This window comes from Falco punctatus (genome assembly GCF_963210335.1).
Source record: "Falco punctatus genome assembly, chromosome: 6".
Taxonomy (NCBI): Eukaryota; Metazoa; Chordata; class Aves; order Falconiformes; family Falconidae; genus Falco; species Falco punctatus.
Window position 1 is genome coordinate 18,218,586 of NC_137585.1, and position 18,037 is coordinate 18,236,622.

Below are 18,037 nucleotides of genomic sequence, written 5' to 3' on the forward strand. Positions count from 1 at the left end.
TTAGAGCTGCCCAGGAGAGAAGAGCACGCTTCCTAATTAAGAAACAGCTGTGACTGGAGATACAAACACCTGTATGAAGGTCCTTTTCCATCACCTGTATGACACCAGGAGATCACTCATCCTTGCCCAGGGTATGGCGTGCAGAGGATGAAGACAAGCAGAAGTTGAGCACAGCCTTTCCTTTGCAGGCTGCCTGCACACACCGTCCATACCCAGGTGGGACTGTGGGTTAGGGTGCATGGGTGGGAGAGGGAAGGATCATGACTTTCTTGACTTCCTAACGTAGGTGAGTGGTCAAGGAGAATCATGCCAAAGACTGCTGTGGCCACCACATTCCCCTTGTACATGAGGTGTTCTTGTGAGCCTCCTGATGCGTTTTTCCTCCAGCAGCTGCCTCCCCTCCCCCAAAGGGCTGTGCAACCTGCTGTGCTCTTGCTCTTTGATCATGTCAGATATTGTCAGGTCTCAGGTCAGCACTTGTGGAACTTTTCTGTTAGCAGGCACAAAAGGAAAAAGATACAGATGATGTGCCGAATGAACACAGAGCCAGAGTCCCATTGCTTTCACATGTGAAGGACACAGCCTTTAAAAGCAATTGGCTCAACACGTTAAAATAAGTCAGCCCTTTTCAAGACTTCTTAAAATATATATTACTTTGTTATAGGGGGATTAAGGTGCCCAAGTTCTTAACTTGTCAGTTGATTCTCAAAAATGGGTTAGATTGATATGCTGGTTGATTCATAGTTCTGGAGACCAAGCATCTAGAAGATTTATTTTCTTTTTAAGTAAACACCATCCCCAAGTCATCCTGCCATGACAGTTATAAAGAGTAAGCATTTTTGCAAGCTTCCCCAGTTAATCTACAGCCCCATATTTTGTACACAGGGTCTGCTTATTAGATTTCTGATTTAATTGTAATATATTAGTTTAATCTATTTTTCAGTATTACATGATAATACATACAAGCAGGATTTACAACCTCAACTTCTATCATTTGAGCTTTCAGAAATCCTCAGAGAGGACAGAAATCTACTTCTGTTATTTACAGCTACAGCAAAGAAACCCAAGAGCTATAAAATTACCTGCTGACAGTCCAATTTCTCTGCAGATTTCTGAGTCAGAAAAATTTAATACTTTGCCAAATCAAAAATTACCTCTGTGTAGGGACTACAGAAGCAGGCAGGAAGACGGGGGTGGGCTGGCCCTCCTTGCCCACAAAGGGATCTGCTGGTGTAGTCACACAGGAGAGTGCAGACTGAGAGCAAAGGGGTTTGGTACTGGTGGTGGGAGAAGGGGAGATCTCACCTCCCTGCAGAACAAATTCTGAGGCTTGAAAATGTCACTTGGCATGGCTATGGTAACTCTTTCATTGTGAATCGCTGTAAGGAGCAAAAAGGGAATCCAGACTCCATATATCCCAGCAAAACACTGCCAGTAGATGTGGTCTAGGTCTACAGGCAAAAATCCCTATGCAGACACCCATATTTCAGGATGAGAGTCAGGGGACTATTTTATTTTACCTCAGATCTCTTTCCAAACAATGCACAATGAACCAGAAGAGATTCAAGCACCTATGTTGGAGATTGTCTTGGTATACAAGATTAAATGTATGTGTCAGATCATTCTGGAAAGGAAACCATAAAAGCTCCTCTCCATCTTAGGTAGGTCTTGAGACATTAAGAAAGGAGAGAGGAATGGGGGGTGGCGGGTGGGGGGGGTATGGGGGTGGAGGGGGAGGGAGAAAAAGCATGTAAGGCAAGACTCCAGGGAGCTGTAGAAATTTATTCTGTTGAAAGTTGTCTCTCGGCTACAGAATAGAGCATGTAAAGGTACAGCATCTAGCCTGCAATATATATCACTGTTTGTTAGAAACTAAGAACTAGGCGCTTCTGTCATCTTGCCAGCAATGCCATGAAAACAATAACGACTTTCCTTTCTAAATTGTTTCTAGAGCCTCAAAGTACTTTGCAGCTCCCAAAATACAGCACAGATGGGGTCCCATGGGGCCACCAGCCTTTCTGGAAGCAGCACTTCTCCCACAGAGGTGCTACTGTGTATAAAGGCATGGTTTTTCTGAGCAGGGGGTGCCTGCAAGAGAAGAGCTTGGGGAGCACTTTGTTTTGGGGCAGATAGATGCCTTCACTGACAGAAAGCAAGCAGCAGCAGGTTTGGTGGTGGTTTCAGGCTGCCCTCAACAGCTGGGTGGATGCTCAGTTTTTCCTAATTCAGCCCAACTTGCTGCAAGTCATGGCCAATGTGGTGGTTGGCACCATCGCCTTGCCTTGACTGAAACGAATACCCCAGGGCTCAGCATTGGGATGAAGGTTGGGGGGACAGGGACAACTGTGCTGGGTTTTGTGTAGGATCCTGACCACTCCTATGCCTCCACCCTCAGTAAGGACATTTCCTCTTTGCCTGATGTTATGCTTACCACACATGTGGAACATGAGGATGGCACTGAACATCTTCATGTTTACAGAAAGCCAGCGGAACAGCCCCGGGATCCCTAATTGCCACTTTCTTCATGAGGCCGCTCTATAGCAGCTTTCACGAATTCAGAACCACCTTTTAGAGGGGAGAGCAGAATAAATGCTGCGTAAGGTCATTGCTGTGTAGATTCTGTTGCACTGCTCCTATGAGAGAGAAAAGGTTTCAGCCTCAGCAGAATACCCTTGCCTACAGTAACCAAAAGCAATTTGGACATGGGGGTAGCTTTGATTTCACTAAGCTGTACTGAGGTTAAACCAAAATAAATCTTCTGCTATTTTTTTCTCCACTTTTGCCAACCCAGCATAACAAAGGAAGAAAACACAAAGGCTTAATTGCCCTTTTAAAGCACAAAACCCTTTCACTCACATGTCTGCATTTAAGGACTCTTTTGGAGCAGAGGCAGGTTGCTCTGATTCACCTTTTTCTGCTCCTGCCACAGTCCCCCGTAAGGTGCTTGTTGCTGGCAGAAGATGCTGGTGTTGGCAAATGCTCCCCAGAAAGCCATGTTCTCGCTGGCAAGATTACCGCCACTTTGCATGGGAACAGGTTCTGGAGAGAGTACCAGCGGCTGGCACATGACAAGAGCCACAACAGGGCTCACCAGCTTTGAACAATGTCCAGGCAGTTTTCACCAAGTCAACGTCTGTGCTCTAAACAGCTGAAAAAAAAATGACCTGGCTGAGCACAACTGCTGAGTTTGGATTCAGACCAGCAAAATTCATCCCATCTGCGACGTCGGAGGGCAGTGTTTCCTTGGGAGCATCGTGGTGAAGAGAGAGGCTGTGGGGAAATGAAACTGCAGATAACCCAGAGGTGAGTAGACATGGAGATATTTTATTTTTATGCTAAGAAACATTTAACTTTATTAAAGGTGGCAGCTAATTTAGAAACTGGAAGAAGGCAAATTGCAGTCTGGTCACAAAATAAATCATTCTAGTACTACCCACAGTCATGACATGTTGCAAATAGATGTTATGAACAGAATAGGCTTAATGTGGATTGGGATACGTAAAACATAAATATGAGTGACCCCCAAAAAATCCATAGGCAAGTGGAATAAAACTGGAAAAGTAAATCACATTGAAAAGTCTTAAATATGGGAAAATGAAACAAAAATCATCAATAGTTAAAAGAAAGCATTCTAAAAGTGGACTGAGAGCAGCAACTGCACTAGATGCATTTGGACAGGTATAGTATCAGAAATACTCATGAATCTGCAAACCAGGTGTGGTGGAAATACTGCAGAAGGCAACCTATTAGTGTCAGAAACCATAGAATCTACTGTTTCTAGTGCAAAACTAGATTGTGCTGATGCATCGGTGGCCTCCTGTGCAACTGTGCACCTGTGGACCTTCACAGCGCCAGCTGCACATAGTCATCAAGCCTGACTGCAGCAGCAGCCTGGGAGACAGTTCTGACCAAAAGCAATTGCTACCAGATGGGGTTTCCAGAGAGCTGCTCTGAACTGGACTGGAGGCACCAGCAGTTTCCAGCAAGCAACTGTCCACCCTGTTAAATGTCATGGGAGAAGCTGCCAACAGCACAAGTTTGCGCTCTCGGCAGCAAAGGCAAGGACTGGCTGTGGTCCTGCCAAGACAATCAGGTTGTCAGAGCAGCGTACAGCCTAGGATTTTCTGCTGCCTTCAGACCAGTGCTCCATGGCTGCTGTTCTGGCATTTTTACAGAAAAGAGGGAAAAAAATTATTGAAATATAAGCCTCACCTGACGTGGATTAAAAAAATTATTTTTTTTTAAAAAAGGAAGAAAATAGCAAACCAAAAATTAAAGAGACACTATCTACATAAAAAATAAACTGTAAAGAATTAGACTAAATCAGAGATAGATCAAGATAGACCACCTTGGTTCCACAGCAGCATGACTTTAAAAAAGCAAATGAGTACAAGGAGTTTTCAGCTCCTCTTTCACTACCTCCAAAGTTTGTTAAAATCAAGTAAAAAAAATCACTTCCACTAATTTTCCTCTGAGGTCCTCATGAGAATAAAAACATCCTGCTACACATTTTACCTTGTTTTGCAAAAAATATTTCTGAGGCACTGAAATTTATGTGTTGTTTTCAACAGTTTGACATTTCCAAGCCAGTCACTAGGAAACAATCTCCGTCACAATCGGCTCCCTCCCTTTGAGCTTGCCCCAAGCTTTAGATACTGACCGAAACACAGTCTGATCTCAGATCCCAGCCAGCCACAGAGGGGGAAGTCAGAAAACACGAAGGATGGGTCCTTACACTATTGCTTTGCTCCAGCTAAGATACCTTTGAACTTTTACCCAAAGGCTTACCCTCCTGAGATTTCCAATCTGTTTTTCAAGAAAAAAATAATGTCACTAATTAGCCAAAACATGCCTTACTCCAAATCAAGATAGCACACGTGTCCATTAATTACTCCATGAATTTCACTAATGCTCTTCCTCCCCTTAGTCTAGTACACATTACCCCACATAGAACAGGATTTACGGGTGGTGTCTTTTCTTTCAGACTTTTACCCATGTCCCTTCTCAGAGCATCTCTAACTGTAATTTCCATGTCTGCAAATACATGGACTGTAGGAGCTGCTTCTTGGCTGCTGCTGTGAGTGTGAACAGCACCACTGCTCTAGGAAACCCACGATATCCCAACTACACCAAAATAGACTATCAGCTTTAGTAACAACTACACACTGCAAGAAATTACCTTCATCTATCAGGACACGTTAGATGAATGCCTATGCATTCCTTGGATATCTAATGGCTCTGAGGAGGTCATCTTAATTGCTGCAGAAAGAGCTTCTCTCTTGTGACAGTTCTTTTTTTAATCACTTGTTTACACATTGGAGTCAGTGACTAATGTGCGTTTTGCAAATAGCTTTATGCCCTATGCTCTGCCCTGGAACCCCCTTGGCAGGCCGTTTAAAAGCTGCTAAAATCTCTTGTTCACTGACAGAGGTAAGGCAGGGGGACATGAATAAGCTCTGCACTGACCCAGTTCAAACTAGACAAACAGGGTGCTTCATGCCCCATCATGTTGTCCCCACATCTGTTAGAGGGAGAAGCGCAGGAAGCGCTTCTACCCCATGCTGGTGGGTCTCACCACCTTGTCTCTAACCCCCCTAGTGCTACCACCAGGCTGACATGCATGGGCAGGCGAAAGGGCCATGCTTGCTGCAGTGCACCCAGGGCTTAAGAAGGCACTTTCTGCATTTTGTTAGCTCTGATACCGCTGTTGAGATACCTGCCAATATATACCATAGACCATAGTAGCAATTGGGTTTTAATTTGAGGTAGCAGGAATTTGAGGTATTATCATCTAGTCAGACACAGTATGTATGGCTGCACAGCCCAATCTGCTCCCAGACTCCCAGCACTACCTTACTGTGTCTTAGGTCCACAAATAGAGAGCCCACGAGCTGTGGGAAGCCCATGCTTTGGAGCCTGGGCTTCAGGCCTGTGCAGGTACTGAGTCAGCCCTCGGGATTGATATTGAGGTGCTCCACATCATATCATGGGGATGTCAAAAGTCAGCTTGGAAGCTAAACATAAGAAAACCCCAACCAATCTACCACTCTTTCCTCCTACACAGACCCCAAACTACTTCACCTCATTTTATAGATGACCCAGTTCCCAAATCCAGATCCAGAAGAATATGAGCACTTCGCAGATGCTTTTGGCTTGCTTTTGTCTACAGTAGCTACTGGCAACAATTTTCTTCACATTTTCAAAACAGCAACTAAAGGCATTATCCATTTCCAAAACGTTCTTTCAACAAATGGACTTAGACACTACACCTATACCAATAAATTATGCCCAGTGATTTCCTTGGGCCCTGTGCCAGTCTTGCCCACATCTTTAATTAATAAACTCTGTCTAAAACAAGAGACTGGCATACAACGTGCTTTTGGGAATGGTCCCTGGGTTGTCCTAATGCCTAAACTGTGTCTGGCAAGCATTTGGGAGACCCCCAGCTGGCAAAGGCATGGGATCGTGCTGACAGCTGACTAGTATAAATGTGTTCCTGTGCCTGGGAGCCAGCCCAGGCACCACAGAGTTTACTAGCAGAGATGCAGCCATAAAGTCTCCAGCAATGACAAACAGCAGATCATAACTCATCTTCATTTCTCTAGCATGGGAGTCCACAGAGGACAACCCAAAACACCAGGAGCCACTCTGTTATACTACATTCAGATCCATCTCCCCCTGCTGAAATAAATGTTCTTACTCTGGCATTTACTGCTACATTCACGTCGTTATTCAGCCACCAAATAGCCTCACATGTGTTTATACAAAAAGCTTTTTGCATGGCCCTCTAAGTGTTATACAAACCCCGCCCCAGTATTGAGATGTCAGCCAGTGTCAATAGCTGTGGATAATGGTTACATTAATCAGTTCCATGGGATTTGCTTTCCTAGACCCTTGTGTTTGCTAATATACCTAGCTCTTGCAGAATGATAAGAAAGCTCTGTAAGGGATATTTATTTCTTTCAGGAAAACAAAATAAAAAAATCACTCCCACAGCCAGTTGTATTTTTAGTGATTTTTGAAGGATCAATTTTTGCAAGTTTAAGTGGAAGAGCCTGTCCCAGAGCAGCACAGTTCTTAGAAAGAGTAAAGCAGGCAGCTGCTGGACACCAGGTCCAAGAAACGCCTCAGGCTGAATTTGGAAACAGCCCAGAATTTAGCTAAACCATCCTTTTGAAAATTCAGACCTTAATCTTTTGTTGACGTAACAAAAAGTTAAGATTAGGTATTTAGTATTCAGATTCTCACATCTGAAAAAGAGCATGTGAAGAGAGTATCAATAACTTTCAACTCTAATTCTGCTAATGATTTTTATTTCATACGTGCTTCTCAAATGCTGCTCAGGTAGCACTTGAGTACAGTCTGGACATCTGTCTTTGAATGGGTAAATGTATACTGACCTTTTACAAACAATACTCTGAGCCTGACAGCAATATTAAAGGCTTACAGGGATGCTGATACTTCCCAACACTTTTAACAGAAATGTAAATTACTATCAAGATTTCTTAATATATATTTCTGGGCAGTTTCATTTCTGCTCTTTTCAGATCAAAATGAAGTAAAGTTTCCAATTCTTTTGTCTTCAGATTTTTGGTGAACTGAGCTTGAACTCAGTTTACATTTTTATTAATCCTGTGTAAATTTTCCAGAAATCCTGCTACGCTTCTCTTTAAATCCAAACATCTGTCCACAAGTTTCTTTAACGCAGAAGAGAATGTTCCCTTTAGACATCAGATTTATATGGTTCACAATCAATCTGAAATCAGAAATTCTGGTTCATATTCTGTTTCATTAATTGGATGGCAAAAAGCTTGTGAACTATCGGAAATGGATTAAAATATGAACACATTCTTACTAATTGCATTATCTCTTGAGACAGGCTTCAACAATCATGTTTCTTAATAAGAAGCAGAGAGAATACATTGCTCAGGCAAGTTACAAGATAGTAAATGTCCTGCTCTCTAAGTGATACTTCATCCCATTTACCCTCCTGTCTACAAAATAACATCAATTGTAATATAACATTATATCTTTGAGTTCCATTCTTTGGCCATTTTTCCTGATCTTAGCATACATTGGCCACCAGTTGTTACAATACTCTATAAGCTGTTTTCAGGTGAGGAGGTCCCCCCCCAGTTTTCCTCAATGTTTCAATATACATCCTGGGGGAGATCTTTTCAGAATCCCCCCTTCCACCGAGGGTTTATTACCCATTATATTATAAAAGGTACAGCAACAACACAAAACACAAAAACAATTACTTCACAAAGAAAAATAACCAAAGTTGCAACAGAAACACAAAACACAGGAGCAAGAACTTCACACAAAACAGTCAGACACTTTACCCAAAAGGCAACTCGAACCCCTATATTACCTTCAGTGGGACTCTAACCCACCCTTTTGGCCAAAGGTTTCCCTTTATTCCGAACCCAAATGTCTTACAGACTTTTTCCAGATAGGATCAAATCCTTTCCTTAAGTACCTTAATACCCAGCCCTGTGAGGCTTTTACTGCACCTTACAGGCAGGTAGCCACCCTTTTAAATAAAAGAATACCTTTGCTTTCCCAGGACTCTTGCTCAGAGCTCTTCAGTTCAGGGATCAGAGGTTCTCCCCAGGAATCCCTCAATGCTGGCTGGAGGTCCTGCGATGCCACAGATCAATCAAGATTCAAAAGCAGGGTCCCATCTGCATCACCAAAACTGTCACCGAAATCGGGAGTAATCCTTTTAACACCAAGGCAACATTAAGAAGCAGGTATTCTCTTTATTTACAGTGCTGGATGCAGAGAGGATCGCTCTACCCAATGTACACACCAAGTTACTCGAGGGTACACATCACATACAGCAGAGTACTTGCACATTCATAGTGTATTATATACTCATTTTCATCCATGTATAGGATTGGTTATGTTTCCCACTTCTAACGCAGACTAGTATGCATCCTCAAATAGCACTACTGAGGTTTTTTACTCATTACACATGCTCCCCGAGTGGGGGTTTGCCCTCTTTTGGGGAGGCTATTTGAGTCAGAAGTCACGATCTCCCACTGCCACAATTACCTTTGTTCTACTTTCAACCAAGTTTATGGGAATTGCAACACTTCATCAACTTGTGTCCTCTTAACAGCCAGAACTTCCTCACTCGGAGGCTTCTTTTCTGTGTAATTTAGGATAACGGTGTTCTTTTCACCATCCATTCTTTGTTTCCCGTCCTTCCCAAGGCTGGCTTCCTTGATTAGAAGTCCCGTCATTCGTTACTTTTAACAACTTTAGAGAGTCAGCTTGGCATAAGCTTTGTGCACAGACTTGTTTAACATACAGCTAAACACCAAGTCAGATTGGTAATTTGGGAGTTTAGGCAACATAAGCAAGCTGCAAAAAGAGGTCCACTTATTCCTTTATGTGAGGAACATGTCCACCTCTTCCTCCAGAAGCTTTGTTTGCTGAAACATTTGGCTTTAAATGGACTCAAATTCAGCATTTTAAAGGCAGAGACACATCTGGGAATGTACACAAAAGGCAGCCTGGGGACAGGAGGCCGGTGAGAGCTTTGAAAATCCAGTCCTTTCAAGTGAGGCTGAGGCAGAATGTAGTTGGTTCTGCTAAATGAATGTGCACATCCACACATAAATAGCAGGGCAATTAAATAATACTAAAATAAAATTAAAAGATAAACAAAAAGAAGAGAAGAAACACAGATCTAAAGGTCTTGCCTGAATTGTTTCCATACTGCCAGAGCATTGCTGGTGCAGCGTCAACGTGAGGCTCTTGCTTGTACGGAGTGGGCCAGCAGCAGGAAACTGCCCAAGCAATTGCCATCAGTTGCTGGTTTCTCAACATTTCAACAGTTGAAAGAGAATTTAGTATCTGGCTTGAACTTGGATCAAGCAAAGAGTATTTTAGGCTAGAAAATCAGCTAGTTGAGGCAAAAAAATGGATACAAAAGTCAACCAGCTGTGGCTACTGGACTTGCAGAACTTTTTATTTATATCCCCTCTGGCTCAACTCTGTAGTGCAGCTACCTTCCCAAACATTGCCTGCTAATCAAATCTATTCCACTACCAATTTTATGCTGGATATGACTGTTTCTTTAACACCCTACATGAATTTCATCTTCACTAGCCTGCAGGCATTGCCCTGCTGGCTACAGAGACTTCTGCCTCTTGGAGTCTAAAGTATGATTGAACAATGCCCTTTTACCTGAGGGCTTCACAGCTTACTTAGCGGCATGTTGCTCAGAATTTTGAGGCTTTTCTTGAGGTACTTAAGAGAAAAGGAAGAGATCTGCTTTACTTCTTTTCAGGTGTCCAGCCTGTATCCCTGCCCACTGAAGTTCTCCAAGTGTATTATGACACATATGATTCCTATGTGTGCACACAGGACAGTCCTGTGGCCAGGGAATCCCATCTCCCATGGGACAGGGAATCCCATCTCCCAATGGATTTCCCCTTTTTCTTGACCCTTTCCAGACCTTACAGACCTGCAGTCTCTTTGTTGGAGTGGTAGCAGTAATGCCAGTGAGTCTAAACAACCTCCAATAGCAGATGCAAAAGCAGGATCAATCTTTTGAAGGCAAATAGTGTTATAAAAATATAACTGGTTCAACAGGGGCAGACTCAAAACCACACATTGAGACTGCTTGGTCTCAAGGTTGCTTCCCAAACTATCCTTGTGTATATAGCATTTACCTGAAGTGCTAAGAGCACTGGCCTTGAAATGGGGAAAACAGCCAAGAAAGATCTCTGGCTTGGTGAAGGCAGCACTGTAATTTCTGTGCATACCACCTCCTATTAAAGTGTTCTGCATTGATACTTCCAGGCTTCATACTGCAAACCTTGTGCCATGTTGTACTATGCACAGCCTGGTCCAACCGCACTCTGCATAACCCCACTGGTCCCACCATGTGCTCCACCTTCCATCCCTCCCTGGGGCTGTGGCAAAACCTTTGCACAGCTGCACGGTGAGCAAAGCTCAGGGCTGGGATAGATCCTCACTTTTCTCTGTACAGTTTATGGCACTCTTCTCTCTTCCTGGTTATGCCCAGAGAAGAAAAACTCTCTACTCATGAGAGGGAATTTTAATACCCTTTCTGTATTAGATTACTGCTGTGCCTTGTAGCACAGAGGAGCACACCAATGGGACCTGTAAACCACCCCCTGGGTGTTGACATGGTTCCGAGGGCAGCTGGGCATTGGGGAGCAGTGGAGCTGTGCCAGTGAGGGTGCCTGTGACATCTCTATCAAATACTCTGCTTTAGGGATGTCCTAGCAGAGGACGCACACCAGTTCACAGACATAATTTGTGACACCAAATAATAACATTTTTTATTTACAAAGCTTCCTTCTGCCACTTTGCACAGAGTATTTTAGATCATCTAACCCATCCTGTTCAATGGGTTTGTGTTGCTGTGAGTAAATACTGGAGATGGCCAGCCTGTGCCAGGCATTTGTGGAAAATGTTGCGTAATATTTGTTTCCACTTTCTAAATACATCTGTTCTGAGCTCTGCCTGGTGCCAGCAGGGATTGCAGAATTAAGCCCAGGGGATCTATGAACTCAGAATTGCACACGCTTTTATAAATATTAAGTTTCATAACAGGCTTATGCAGTAGATAATACCCATCTGGATTATGGATGAATACCAGTATTTGCCAGAAGTATGACACTGGCATCATCTGCAAAAGCATCCTTTTAATAGTGTTGATTTTCTGTACTTCCCTTTCTCTCCCCACTGCATGGTAGCATGGTACACTGGTGTACATGACTTATATCCCTGACTTGTTCAGGGATGATGTTATTCAGAGTTACAGAGGGTTAGGATAAAGTGGAGCAATGCACGGTGTAGCATAGACATATGGCAGTGTTAAATCAGAAACTGTATTGCTTTTCTCTTTTATGGCCGTTTCTTGCATGCCTTATATGAAGACCTTAATTTGGAATTATTTTGGAGATTTTGCAATGAAGCACACAAATGCAGTAAAGCTCTACAAAGCCATTGAGGAGCAGTACTTCTGTGTCTGAATGTCTGGTTTGCCCATGCATGAGACAGAAGACACCTGAATCTTTGTGTAGAAGGCAAGGAATGGAAATCAGACATCAGGGTTTGAGAACACGAGATCTCCAGCAGCAGCAGCAGCTTCTTTCCCTCCCCATCCTCACACTGTTGAAAGGATTGAAGGAAAAGAGCAGCTTAAATACAAAGACGTGGGGAACACACATGGGGAGCTTTCTGAGGAGGAAACTGTCAGCTGAGGCTGTTTCCACGGTGTTCAAAGAGGCAGAAATTCAGGTGCATCCTTTTAAAATAAGGAAGATGACACTAAGAAACCAGTGTGTCCATTTTGTCATGATTTTGTCCTCTTTGTGTTTACTGCTTGCAGGAAAATGGAGAGACAACTCCTAAGGAAGCCCTATCTCAGGAAAGATGAAGTGTGGACTGGCTGTTGTGGGGCAGGAGAGTATAGACTTGTCAAGTCCTTTGACATGACAGGACCCAGTGTCACCCTAAACACACCCAGTGTCACAGGGCTGTTTCCAAAAGACAAGGACAAAAGCCTTTCCAGCACATCCATCAAAAGCTCGGAGCAATAGTTCTCAATATGCTAGGCCTTGGGTGTCCAGAAAAGCATCACTAATAAAAAGAATAGACAAAGAGCAAAAAGGATGGGTTTAGACATCCATTTGTCTTCTACCACAAAGATCCTAACATGTCATCGGGGAGCTTCCCTACTCCAAAATATTTCACAGTGTGATATATGACTTGTATTGGAAAAAGCAATAGAATTTGTTATTAACAGTGGAGGAGTCCCTAGAATACCGGCCGAACAATGTTAGGAAAGATACTATCTTAGAAAGACACCAACATCCAAATCAAGAAGATGAATCTGAGCTGTGACCCTCAACCAAATGGACCTTAATACAAATGATGAGGGGCATCTGCCAGAGGAGCCCACATGCATATGCTCTCCTGTGCTCTCCCAGCCACAGCCATGGACTTTTGGGGGGCTCCATCAGAAATCTCCAGACCCTCTGGGAAGTACAGCACGCTGACAAGACAAATGGAGAGAGCACCCTCATGCAACTTTCCATCCAACAGCTTGATAGCTTCAAAGTAGTCTACTATAACGACTGTGATCAATAACAGAACGTGTTGAGTTAAAGTTAGTTCAACCCAGTGTTGGCTATTTGCTAACTTTACGTTGGGGATGGCATCACAGCAGCTAGCAGTGACACCATGACCACTAATACTTCAATATACTTCATTTCTACTGATAGCAATTGACTGGGAGAGAGACAGCAGGACTGCAAAAATCAGCTGGAGTGCTCTTGGTCCCAGTTACTAAACTGTCAAGTGCCTGTGAAGAAGTTGAACTAAGTGGTGTTTCTAAGCTCAGGCTACATAGTGCCAACCATTATTATAGGATAGAACTGAAAGCAATATATTCTGAAACATAGAACGTGTGGGTTGGGTTTCTTTGGGTGGCTAGTTTTTATAATATTTGGAAGAAGAAAGGAGCAGATTGCATCCCAAGATGTCATATTCAATTTCTGCAATTTCTGGCGATTCCATTGCTGTTTTTCACTGGATAAGCGCTCATTTTCAATCGTATGAATATGAATCAAGTATTAGAAGATAAGGCACTAGTGTGTGTGCAATGGGAGCACTCTAAGTGTTGATTTTGACGCACTGTACTCTACAATCTTGAAAATTAGTTCTGTACCTTAAACAGATAAACTGCTTTCAGAAGCAGGAAAAGCATGAAAGGAAGAAAATCAAAGGGACAAGATTCCCCATTATGTTATGCTATACTACAATTATGTTGTTTTATCACACAATATTATTTGTATTGTGGTTTTACCTAAAGATTCTGGATGAAAATATAAGACTACCGGGCTAAATCTAAAAAAAGGGAAGAATTTTACAGGTAGGAAACAGAGGCACAAAGTGACCTTTTCAGTACCAGAGGTAAGAATTCAACATGGATCTTCTGGAGATAAGAATTTAACACAGACCTTCTGAAGCCCAAAGACTTGCCCTGGTAATAAAGAAAGGAATAAGCATTTCAAGGGTGTAGCTCATCTGATCTAGCTTAAGACATGCACTGCACCCAAGAGATGCTCAGTTTTGCTCACTGATTCCAGCTGGGCAATCTCAAGGGCCACAGCAGGATCCACTGAGCGGAAAAGGCTTCTCCAAATCTGGACAAACTCAATAGTGCAGCGTGAGGACCAAAATTAGTCTTATTTGCCCTCACTTCCTTAGCACCCTCATATGCTTGTGGCTGCCTGCTCCAGTTTGCTCTGTCTGACTCTCTCTCTCTTTTCTATTTCCATCTGAAGACAAACTGTCAGAGCAGAGCAAAATGCTTTGATACTAACACTCAGACTAGATTCAGGACTTTCTTACAGATGAAGAAATAAAAGTACTTGTGAAAGTTTGTCTAGATACAGTCAGTGGATTACATCAAGCTAAAGTTATGCATTTACTCCAGCTTTTTAGTTATTCTTCCTCCCTCACCAACAAGTATTCAAAATTGCTAACATGAATGTCTGAGGAACTATACATGAAATTATATCTGAAAGAACTTCCTCCAAAGCGCAGCCAATTATGAGGTCAAGCACTTCAGAATTAGAAAATACAATTATTTTGACTGTGCAACATTCAGCTTCAAGCTTCTTCCACTTCCCTTGTGCACCTGCACTGTTACAAACTTTTTTTTTTTTTTTTTTCTGAACAGGAATCTCTTCTTTGTACACTGAATAAATAGATCTTTATACTTCTTTTTTATTCAGTGCAGTTGCCTTGAGCTTTCTAGAGTTCATACCATCAAAATATGCACTGATGAAGAAGTATTTGCTTCCTCCAGGCTACTTTTGTGGCATTTTTCCTTACAGCATCTGCTTTGGTCTGTCAGATATCTTTAATGCAGAGCAGCAGTTTTAGCAATGCCTGTAGGGATCCAAGTAGAAACAAGTGGGGAGCTGAGAGGACGTGAAGCCAGTGACCAGTGTGGGGAGCGGGCAGGGAGCAGAAAAATGGCAGGGCCCAGAAGGGAGATCGAAGGTTGGAGACCAGAAAGAAGTGGGAGGGAGCAAGAGGCAGGAGATTAAATGCAGGAAAAGGCATCACAATGTGGTGTGCTCAAAAAATTGGGGAAGATGAAAGGTCAGACAGAGAAGGGTTGGCCAGAGCAGATGGGAGTGGGAAAGGATCTGGAAGGCAAAGGGAAAACCAGCCCTCACCCACCAGCGCCCCGACCCCATAGAAACCTGAGGGGAGATGCTCTGCCCCCACTCAGTCCCAGCCACCCTGGCACTGTCCCACCAGCCTGTACTGTCTGCTGCCCACAGAGGAGATACACACCTGTATGCCACCTGGTTGTCCTCCATGTCAGGCTTGAGCAAAAGAAAATTTGGACTTGCAAAAGGAAACATTGATGTCTCTCAAGCTGTTGAACCGCCCCACTGAAGAAATAGCAGCAGTCTCATCAGCTAATTTGTTTCCAAGTAGAAGGGCCAGCAGTATCAAGAATGCTCTTACATAAGATCTGGAATGGAAAAGAGATTCAGGAAGACATCCTGCCCTCTCTTTTAATGATACTTGTATGATGTAATTGCCCTAGTCTCCTGCAGTTCATGGAAAAAAAAATGCAAGCCCATCTCTTGGCAGTCCCATGTCACAGGGGTAAAGGAACAGAGCTTCACATCTTGTAGTAGCATCCTACATCCAGACAAGTTTTAGAATTGGCCCTCTGGGACCCACATTGTCACACAGCAGTATTATTGACATCCTTACTACCTACAGCATAGTTCATCTTGGAAGGGATATCCAGAGGGCTTGGTCAGGTTGCTTGGGCCTTGTCCAAGGGTAGAGACCCCACAGCCTGCCGGGGTGCCTGGTCTAGTTTCCAACAATCATCACAGCAATTTTTTTCCCTTATACTTAAGAGGATGTTCTCTTTCTGCAACCTGTGGCTGTTACCTCTCATCCTTTCACTGTTTACCTTTGAGAGGAGCACAGATCTGCTGCCTCTCGCTCTCCCAGCAGGAAGCTGAAGAGCACCATAAGCTGCCTCTGCGGACTTCTGTTCAAGCTGAACAGAGAGGCAGCTGCCCCAGCTCTCTTTGGGTGCCCTGTGCTCCCTCCCCATGGCCATACCACCTTTCTCTGGAATCACCCCAATTTTTCAGCATCTCTGTCATACCAGGGTAGCCAGCATCAGCTGTAGCACTTCCAGATGCAGACTCACAATCATCTCACATGGGAAAAATCCCCTACCTCAACCTCCTGGCTACGCTATATCATTGGTGGTTATCATCGCAAGTGCATGCTGTTGACTTAATGCTCAACTTGCTGTCCACTGGAGCCCAGGCCCTCTTGCTACAAAGACTGCACCCTGGCCTGCTGGAGTCTGTCCCACATGAAAAAGTTTGCATTTGTCTTTTTCTATCAGCCATGAACATTGCTGCTGGCTAATATCTTTAACAATTATTCATCCAGACAGTTCATAATTCCAAAAGTTAAACCACATGTGACAGGCCACATGCAATCTAAGCCAAAAGTGCCATGTCACTCAATGAACCTAAGGCCATATCACTGCCACTCATTATTTCCTTCTGTTGTCATATTTTTATCACTCTTTCCCTGTCCCTGGACATGTCTGGTATGTCACCAAAGGTGGTTTCTCTCATCAAGAATTTATCAGTAGCCAGTAAGTGTTTGCAGTGGCAATGAATGGTGGATTTGGAGATGGGGAATATAAGGAAAGGAGGTGGTTAACACTGAATGGCAAAGCGCCTGATCTACTGCAGATGGCTTATCAGATTTTTTAAATTGCTTTTGCTAACAATACATGGTCAAACTGCTGAAGCTTTCAAATTAAATCTTGTTTTCAATAACTTGAATAAAACAATTTTTGAGATTCTAATTTGTAGATTCTAAAAGGGAGTCTGAAAATCACATTCACTCCAGATAAAAATGTTCAGTTATGGCATAGGATTGTAAAAGATAATGTGATTGCTCATGATACAAAACTGGGAGGAGTGGCTGAATCACCAGAAGGCTGTGCTGCTGTTCAGCAAGACCCGGACAGGCTGGAGAGTCTGGCAGAGAGGAAATTCATTAAGTTCAGTGATGGCAAGTGTAGGGTCCTGCACCTGGGGAGGAACAGCCCCTGGCCCCCGTACATGCTGGGGGCTGCCCTGCTGGGAGGCAGCTCTGCAGAGAAGGCCCTGGCAGCTGCGGTGGGCAGCAAGTTCCCCTCGAGCCAGCTGTGTGCCCGTGTGGCCACGAATGCCAGTGGGATCCCGGGGTGCATTAGGAGAAGCGTGGCCAGCAGGTCATGGGAGGAGATCCTCACCCTCCACTCTACCCTGGTGAGGCCACATCTGGAGTGCTGTGTCCAGTTCTGGGCTTCCCAGTTCAAGAGAGACGGGGAACGACTGGGCAGGGCCCAGCGGAGGGCTACCAGGATGATGAGGGGACTGGAGCAGCTCCCTGCTGAGGAACGGCTGAGAGAGCCGGGCCTGTGTAGCCAGGAGAAGGGAAGGCTGAGAGGGGACCTTACCCGTGCCTACAGATATCTCGAGGGCGAGTGTCCAGAGGATGGGGCCAGGCTCTTCTCAGAGGTGCCCAGGTGTGACAGGACAAGGGGCAATGGGCACAAACTGCCACATGGGAGGTTCCCTCTGAATATGAGGAAAAACTTCTTTACTTTGAGGGTGACAGAGCGCTGGGACAGGCTGCCCAGAGAGGCTGTGGAGGCTCCTTCTCTGGAGACATTCACAACCTGCCTGGATGTGATTCTGTGCAGCCTGCTGTAGGTGAACCTGCTTTAGCAGGGGGTTGGTCTATCAGATCTCCAGAAGTCCCTTCCAACCATGACCATTCTGTGATAGAACTATTTTGAACTTTGTGCTGTCCCTCCCATGGATATTTTCAGTCTCATCTCCTTATTAGAAAATGTTACACTCACTTGATCTTCAAGTACTTTGTTTTATTTTAAAATATTTTTTAAATTTAAACACCACACACAGAG

The 18,037-nt window shown here is 43.9% G+C and overlaps 1 protein-coding gene across 2 annotated transcripts in view; it reads right to left on the bottom strand.

The window, feature by feature from the left end:
- The window catches only part of LOC308065781 (sulfotransferase 6B1-like), a 117,587-nt gene extending 99,665 nt beyond the window's left edge, over nucleotides 1-17,922 (bottom strand). For both annotated transcript variants that reach the window (XM_080392206.1, XM_080392205.1), the window contains exon 1: nucleotides 1,155-17,922. The gene's annotated coding sequence lies outside the window, so the exon portion shown is untranslated. The remainder of the gene's footprint in view (nucleotides 1-1,154) is intronic.
- Nucleotides 17,923-18,037: the final 115 nt, after the last annotated feature.